Source organism: Hordeum vulgare, chromosome 4H, assembly GCF_904849725.1.
Source record: "Hordeum vulgare subsp. vulgare chromosome 4H, MorexV3_pseudomolecules_assembly, whole genome shotgun sequence".
Classification (NCBI taxonomy): domain Eukaryota; kingdom Viridiplantae; phylum Streptophyta; class Magnoliopsida; order Poales; family Poaceae; genus Hordeum; species Hordeum vulgare.
The window spans coordinates 39202574-39211313 of NC_058521.1; positions in this window are offsets into that span (position 1 = coordinate 39202574).

Genomic DNA, 8740 nt, shown 5'->3' on the forward strand with positions numbered 1-8740 from the left:
TTGCTTCATGCTTGTTTTGATTGAATTGTTGGTATCTGAAACTCATTATTATTTGCTCGCTAGTGGATTATGCCATTGATATTAGTTTACCGTGAGACCTTTGTGTCACTTGCTTATGTGGTTAACTTGTGATCTTGCTGAAACTCTGGTTATGAGTTAGACATAGTTGCAACAACAAGATCAAGCAGAGTTTGTCAAAAAAAATTCTTTCTCTCTCAGTTTGTCAACTGAGTTGCTTGAGGACAAGCAAGGTTTTAAGCTTGGGGGAGTTTGATACGTCTCCATCGTATCTACTTTTCCAAACTCTTTTGCCCTTGTTTTGGACTCTAATTTGCATGATTTGAACGGAACTAACCCGGACTGATGCTGTTTTCAGCAGAATTGCCATGGTGTTGTTTTTGTGCAGAAATGAAAGTTCTCGGAACGTCCTGAAAATTTACGGAGATTTTTTCTGGAAAATATGAAAAATACCTGCGCAAAGATCCACCGGAGGGGATGGGCCAGTGGGCCACAAGCCCTGTTGCCGCGGCCAAACCCCTGGCCGAGGCGACCAAGCTTGTGGGGCCCACGTGGCTCTGTCGCCCCCAACCTCAGCTCTATAAATTCACTTTCGCCCAGAAAAAAAATCAGAAGAGAAGATTTTGTCGCGATTGCGATACGTAGGTGCCACCACATCCTGTTCTTCATCTGGAGGACAGATCTGGAGTCCGTTTTGGGCTCCGGAGAGGGGAAATCGTCACCATTGTCATCATCAACCTTCTTCCCTCTCCATATCCATGAAGCTCTTCATCATTCGTGAGTAATCTATTCGTAGGCTCGCAGGACGGTGATGAGTAGGATGAGATCTATCATGTAATCGAGTTAGTTTTGACGGGGATTGATCCCTAGTATCCACTATGTTCTGAGATTGATGTTGCTACTACTTAGCCATGCTTAATGCTTGTCACTATCTTGCAAGTTGTAGTTACCGACTATGTCTGATGATCCGGCAACCCCGGAGTGACAATAACCGGAACCACTCCCACTGATGACCATAGTTTGAGGAGTTCATGCGTTAACCAAATGCTAATGTGTTGTTCTGGTTCTTTATTAAAAGGAGAACCTTAATATCCTGTAGTATCCTTTCGGACCCCGCTGCCACGGGAGGGATGGACAATAGATGTCATGCAAGTTCTTTTCCCTAAGCACGTATGACTACACACGGAATGCATGCCTACATCACATTAACGAATGGGAGCTAGCCACATATCTGTCCGTGTTATAACTGTTGCATGATGAATGTCATCCAAATGAATCACCGACCCATTGCTTATGAGTTTGTCCCACTGCTTCTGTTACTTGTTTTGCTCTGCTGCTGTTACTACTGTTGCTACTTGCTAATTCTGTTACTACTGTCGCTCGCTACTGCTGCTACTTGCTACTGCTGTCACTACTGCTGTTCCTTGCCACTGCTATTACTCGTTACACTGCTGCTACCTGCTACAATTCTGGTTCGCTCGTCGTTGACGGGAACAGACAATTTCCGTCAACGGGCAACTTCTGGCGCCATTGATACGACAGTTAGGAATAGTCTGCCATCAACAGATCGTTTCTGACACCGTTGTTATCATATTACTTTGCTGCTACTACTTTGCTTGCAGATACTAATCTTTCAGGTGCGGTTGAATCTGATACATTCAGCTGCTAATACTCGAGAGTATCCTCTCACCTCCTGCCTGGCGAATCAACAAATTTGGGTCGAATACTCTACCCTCGAAAACTGTCGCGAACCCACGAGCTGGTGGGCGATCTACAACATTCTTCTAGTTTCGCTGCCGGGGAGTGCTAGCAGCATTCTTCTGGTGCCGTTGCAGGGGAAGGTTTGTTGTCACAGAAGCAATGGTTGGGGAATAGTCCAAGCATTCTCATTGCACAAGATGTTATTCAGTAAAATCTCAGCTTGTTCTACAACGCGTTCCCTAAAAACACAACTGGCACAACTATCTATGTGGTCTTTGGAAGCATCGGTAAGTCCATTATAGAAGATGTAAAGTATTTCATTCTTCTCAAGAGGGTGATCAGGCAAAGCATTCACTAGTTGGATAAGCCTCCCCCAAGCTTGTGGGAGACTCTCTTCCTCAGCTTGAACAAATTTGTATATTTCCTGGAAGGCAGTTTGCTTCTTATGGGCGGGGAAATGTTTTTCAGAGAAGTAGTAGACCATATCCTGGGGGCTACGCACACAACCAGGAGCAAGGGAAGTGAACCAGGTCTTAGCATCATCCTTTAGCGAGAAAGGAAATAGCTTGAGGATATAGTAGTGGCGAATCTTTTCCTCACTAGTGAATAGGGTGGCTATATCGTGAAGTTTGGTAAGATGGGCTACAACCGTTTCAGACTCATAACCGTCAAAAGGATCAGATTCAACCAGAGTGATTAACTCAGGGTCGACAGAGAATTCATAATCCTTATCGGTCACAAAGATAGGCGAAGTAGCAAACTTCGGGTCGTATTTCATCCTAGCGTTCAGAGATTTTTCTTTCCACTTGCGTAGTAATTTCTCAACATCATAGCTATCCTTACACGCAAGAAAATCCTTAGCTATCTCTCCCTCCATAACATAATGTTCAGGCATAACAGGCAATATACCAGGTTCTACTTCAATAGCATCAGCAGTTTTAGAAGTATCATCACGTCTAGCAGCAACTCTAGCAATTTGTGCATCAAGGAATGCACCTAGTGGCAAAGCAGTATCAAGCATAGCATCATCAGGCAAAGCAATATCAAGCATAGCATCATGGGCAGCAGAAGTAGCATCATCAAGCACAAGCGACATGTCAAGATTTCTAGCAGGAGGTGGTGTCGCAAACTTACTCATAACTGAAGGTGAATCAAGTGCAGAGCTAGATGGCAGTTCCTTACCTGTCCTCGTAGTGGAAGGCAAGATTTCAGTTCTTGGATCTTTCGGATTCCTCATAGTGGCCAGCAGACGTCAATCCCAAGTGACTCAGAGGATAGAGCTGTGCTTCCCCGGCAACGGCGCCAGAAAATAGTCTTGATAACCCACAAGTGTAGGGGATCGCAACAGTTTTCGAGGGTAGAGTATTCAACCCAAATTTATTGATTCGACTCAAGGGGAAGCGAAAGAATATTCTCAAGTATTAGCAGCTGAGTTGTCAATTCAACCACACCTGAAAGATTAGTGTCTGTAAGCAAAGTATCAGTAGCAAAGTGGTATGATAGCAACGGTGCCAGAAAATGGTCTGTTGATGGCAGACTATTCCTAACTTGTTGTATCAATGGCGCCAGAAAAGTCATGCAACAGGTAACAACAAAGTAACAAGTAATAGCAGTAGTGACAGCAGCAGCAAGTAACAACAGTAGTGACAGCAGCAGCAAGTAACAGCAGTAGTGACAGCAGTAGCAAGTAACAGCGGTAGCGACAAAGTAACGTAGCAAGGACCAGTAGTAAAAGACTCATAGGCATTGGATCGGTGATGGATGATTATGCCGGATGTGATTCATCATGTAACAGCTATAACAAGGAGAGATAAGTTACTAGCTCCCGTTCGTCAATCTAATGTAGGCATGTATTCCGTATGTAGTCATACGTGCTTAGGGAAAAGAACTTACATGACATCTATTGTCCATCCCTCCCATGGCAGCGGGGTCCTAATGGAAACTACGGTATATTAAGGTTCTCCTCTTAATAAAGAACCGGACCAATGCATTAATACTTGGTGAATACATGAACTCCTCATACTATGGTCATCTCCGGGAGTGGTTCCGGCTATTGTCACTCCGGGGTTGCCGGGTCATAACACAAAGTAGGTGACTACAACTTGCAAGATATGATCTAAAACACACATATATTGGCGACAACATAATAGGTTCAAATCTAAAATCATGGAACTCGGGCCCTAGTGACAAGCATTAAGCATGGCAAAGTAGTAGCAACATCAATCTCATAACATAGTGGATACTAGGGATGAATCCCCGTCAAAACTAACTCGATTACATGATAGATCTCATCCAACTCATCACCATCAAGCAAGCCTACGATAAGATACTCATGAACGGTGAAGAGTATCATGGAATTGGCGATGGAGGAAGGTTGATGATGACGATGGCGACGATTTCCCCTCTCCGGAGCCCAGAACGGACTCCTGATCTGCCCTCCATATGAAGAACAGGAGGTGGCAGCGCCTCCGTATCATAAAACGCGATGAATCCTTCTCTTTGATTTTTTTCGGGCGAAACGGAATATATAGAGCTGAGTTTGGAGGCGGTGGAGCTCTGTGGGCCCCACAAGCCTAGTTGGTGCATCCTGGGGGGTGGCCGCGTCACCTGGGCTTGTGGCCCACTGGCTCACCCCCTTCGGTGGATATTTGCGTAGGTATTTTTCATTAATTCCAGAAAAATTCTCCGTAAATTTTCATGTCATTCCGAGAACTTTTATTTCTGCACAAAAACAACACCATGGCAATTTTGCTGAAAACAGCGTTAGTCCGGGTTAGTTCGATTCAAATCATGCCAATTGGAGTCCAAAACTAGGGAAAAGAGTTCGGAAAAGTAGATACGACGGAACGTATCACTTATGGAAAAGAAAGATGCTAAACCTAGACTTATTAGATGGGTTCTTCTGCTACAAGAATTTGATCTGCATATTATTGATAGAAAGGGCACTGATAACCCCGTAGGAGATAATTTATCTAGATTAGAGAATGTTATTGATGACTCACTACCTATTGATGATAGCTTCCCTGATGAACAACTAGCTGTCATAAATGTTTCACGCAGTGCTCCTTGGTATGCTTATTATGCTAACTACATTGTTGCTAAATTTATACCGCCTAGCTTCGCATACCAACAAAAGAAAAAGTTCTTTTATGATTTAAGCCATTAATTTTGGGACGATCCACACCTTTATAAAGAATGAGTAGATGGTATTATTAGACGTTGTGTACCTGAGCATGAACAGGGACAGATCCTACACAAGTGTCGCTCCGAGGCCTACTGAGGACATCACGCTTGAGATAGAACTGCACACAGGTATTACATTCTGGTTTTGATTGGCCTACTCTCTTCAAGGATGCGCGTAAGTTTGTCTTGTCTTGTGATGAATGTCAAAGAATTGGTAATATTAGTAGACGTCAGGAAATGCCTATGAATTATTCTCTTGTTATGGAACCATTTGATGTTTGGGGTTTTGATTATTTAAAGTCCAACGGGTATACTCATATTCTAGTTGCTGTGAATTATGTTACTAAGTGGGTAAAAGCTATTCCAACTAGTAATGCCGATCATAACACTTCTATTAAAATGTTGAAAGAAGTTATTTTCCCTAGATTTAGAGTCCCTAAATATTTTATGACTAATGGTGGTTCACACTTTATTCATGGTGCTTTCCGTAAATTGCTTGCTAGGTATGATATTAATCATAGAATTGCATCTCCTTATCATACTCAGTCTAGTGGTCAAGTAGAATAGATCAATAGAGAAATTAAATTGACCTTGCATACTAGTAACTAGCAGGGTCACCAGCGCATTTGCGCGGCTAGATTTAATGGTTTATTCCTTTTGGTATTTTAAATATATGTTAGATTATATTGTGTTGATGATTAAATATGATAACTTGTTATTAAAATGAACAATAAAATAATTTGCTTGTCAATAAAAATGGATTCATTTATGAATATATGTTTGAATATCAAATTTGTAAAAAAATAATGGCTCGGTTAATTATTGTGCATTAGAGCTGCAAGTGCCCTTATAAGATGAGTGACTATCGTGTAGTCCATTATTTAAATACTTGTGGGTTCTTAATTAAACAATTTTTGTCACTTAGTGTAGGCTGCATTTGGGTGAAGCAATCATTTACATCTTCATTTGTATTCTATAGATACTTATCTCTCATCGCTATGTTATTACCTGGAAAAAAGCATTTATCTCTCTATTTTTTCGGTAGCAAGACCATCGTCACTACCTATTAGTCTACTATATTTTTGTAGTGACCAGAGACACTATATGTTTTCTATATCAGCATGGATAAATTAATATTCCTACAACAAATCCCATGTGTTTCTTCTATTTGTCGCTCCTCTCTTGGCTCCCTCGCCATCTGCCACATGTAGATCATGCTCCTTTTAACGAAAGAAGTTTATTGTACGTCTCGTGAATTTGATTGTATATTGTTTTTACTTAATCATTTACTCAAAAACTTTACATGCCTAAGGGAAAGCATATAGTTTGCATGTTTTTTTTCATTTTGCAAGTTCGTTTATTTATTTTGTTCTCTTGTGTTTGGAACGTGTGTTTTCTATCAATGTGTCGGATATTTTTTGCATTCTTATTTGGAAAATAGCCCTCACATCTGAATACTTCTGTTTTCCTCAGAAAAATGGAATGGTCTGGTTGATAAAATGTGACCTCATTAATAATGGTTAGGGGAGTAAATATGATACACTAAGAAAATGCTTATGTTATTGCAAACCTTCAGTAGTTGCAATGTAATTTGAAGTATGAAATGATATTGCTCTGTATTGATGTCGAGGTAAGCCCGCAAGACGACATGGAGAGATCATGCAACTGTTCACCTAAGCTAAAGCAAATACATATTTACATAGATCAATCCCACACACTAAAAAATGACCTGTCATTATAGTTGGTTCATCTATTTTTTTTCTTTTACATCTAGCAAAAGACAATTGGAATTCCTGTATTCTCCATAGTATTACTTAGCATTAACTATAAGTCAAACAACTAAAAGTGCAACTCATTTATTTATTTATTTTTCTTGTTAAAAATTATGGCATGTTTGGATAGGGTTTATTTTTTGTGTGCTCCATCATAACATAGTTTAAGTTTAAGGTAAATATCTTAGGGCACAAAATAATACACTTATTATGATAGAGCGTAAGATATGTTAGTAAGTTTATATTTATTGATAGAGTTGGTACAACTCAGAAGATAACAGTAGCGAAAATATGTATTAGGGTGACCTACTCCAGCCTGTGGTGCAGCAGCGTACTCAGAACAGTGAACCGATGGCGATGAGCTATATAAAAAATGGTGATGCTCCCAGGGGTACAAAGTGAATGCTGGTTAATGGTCAGATCATCGTAGTCTTTTTTTGTCGTGTGGATATAATGCAGTTGCGTGACAAATCGAGCTTAGGAGGAGCGAGACAAATATAATGGATTCCTGATGTACTCTATCCTTTGATTTTCATCGCCGGCGGCACCAAGCCATAAATTAAGTGCTACTATATGCAAGACATGAATATCAATCTTTTTGACTAAGCCGGTCGGCCGAGACGTGCTTTGCTCTCAAGCCAATAATTCTAGTAGATATAGTCCTTATATGAGAATTGATGGATTGTGTTTATAGTAGTATGTAAGTGTCAAGCTTTTTAAAAAAAAAATTCCTAATCAGAACGGGACTCCTTTTAGCGGATGATTTGTTTCCAATTTCCTAGTCAATCACTTCTTCCCTAAGAAAATAATCACAGTCGTGGATATTTGGTGTATTAGAAAAATATTGGTGGGCCATACAGAGTCTGTCTAGAATAATTTAGACGTGCATGCAATAGTCTGGTTCTACACCATTGATGCATGCATGCGTGCATGTCCTAGAACGCTTTCCATTAATACGTGTTTAGTTTACCCCTTTCAACGCTTTTTATAGCTTGCACGCGTCGTACTGCGGAAGGAAAGGTCCATCCCCAATATCAAGTATAAAAAAATAGTACGTGTTTCTTGAAAAAAAAATAGTTATGTGTACGTGCTTAATCATCACCGTTGATACATCTTAGTTTTTAGAGTGTCAAATCTCCATCGTTCGTTTTCTATTGTTTTAAGTATATAATAGATAGAAGATAGATAGATCTAGAAAGGATTGGTCTAAGAAACTTGACGACGCGTTATGGGCTTATAGAACCGCTTACAAAAACCCTATGAGTATGTCTCCGTATAAAATGGTTTATGGTAAAGCATTTCATTTACCTCTAGAGCTAGAACATAAAGCTTATCGGAAAATTAAAGAACTTAACTATGATTTCAAATTTGCTAGTGAGAAGAGGTTATTTGACATTAGCTCACTTTATGAATGGAGAACCCAGGCCTATGAGAATGCCAAGTTTTTTAAAGAAAACGTTAAGAGATGGCATGATAGAAGGATACAAAAGCGTGAATTCAATGTAGGTGATCATGTCTTGCTATACAACTCTCGTTTAAGATTTATTGCAGGAAAACTTCTCTCTAAATGGGAAGGGCCTTACATTATCGAGGAAGTATATCATTCCGGTGCCATCAAGATCAACAACGCCGAAGACACAAATTCGAAGATGGTAAATAGGCAAAGAATCAAAAATTATATCTCATGTACTCTCATAAATGTTGAAACCAATATTATCAATACCATAACTCCGGAGTAGTACATTGGGGAGACCTATGAGAATGTTTTAGACTCCGAAAAGTAATAGATATGTGTTACGGTAAGCAAACCGACTCCAAAACTTTTCCAATGGCAATTTTTACCAGTTTTGGAATATTTAAAAAATTAGGAAATTTCAAAGCAGTTTGAAGAGTTCACGAGGAGGCGACAAGCCAGGGGTGCGGCCTACCCCCCTGGGCGCGCCCTGCAGGCTTGTGGCCACCCCGTGTACCCTCCGGACTCCGTTTTCTTGTGGTATACTATTTCGGGTCGGAAAAAATTCAATATATAATCTCCCAAATGTTTTGACCTTCGTATCACGAGAATA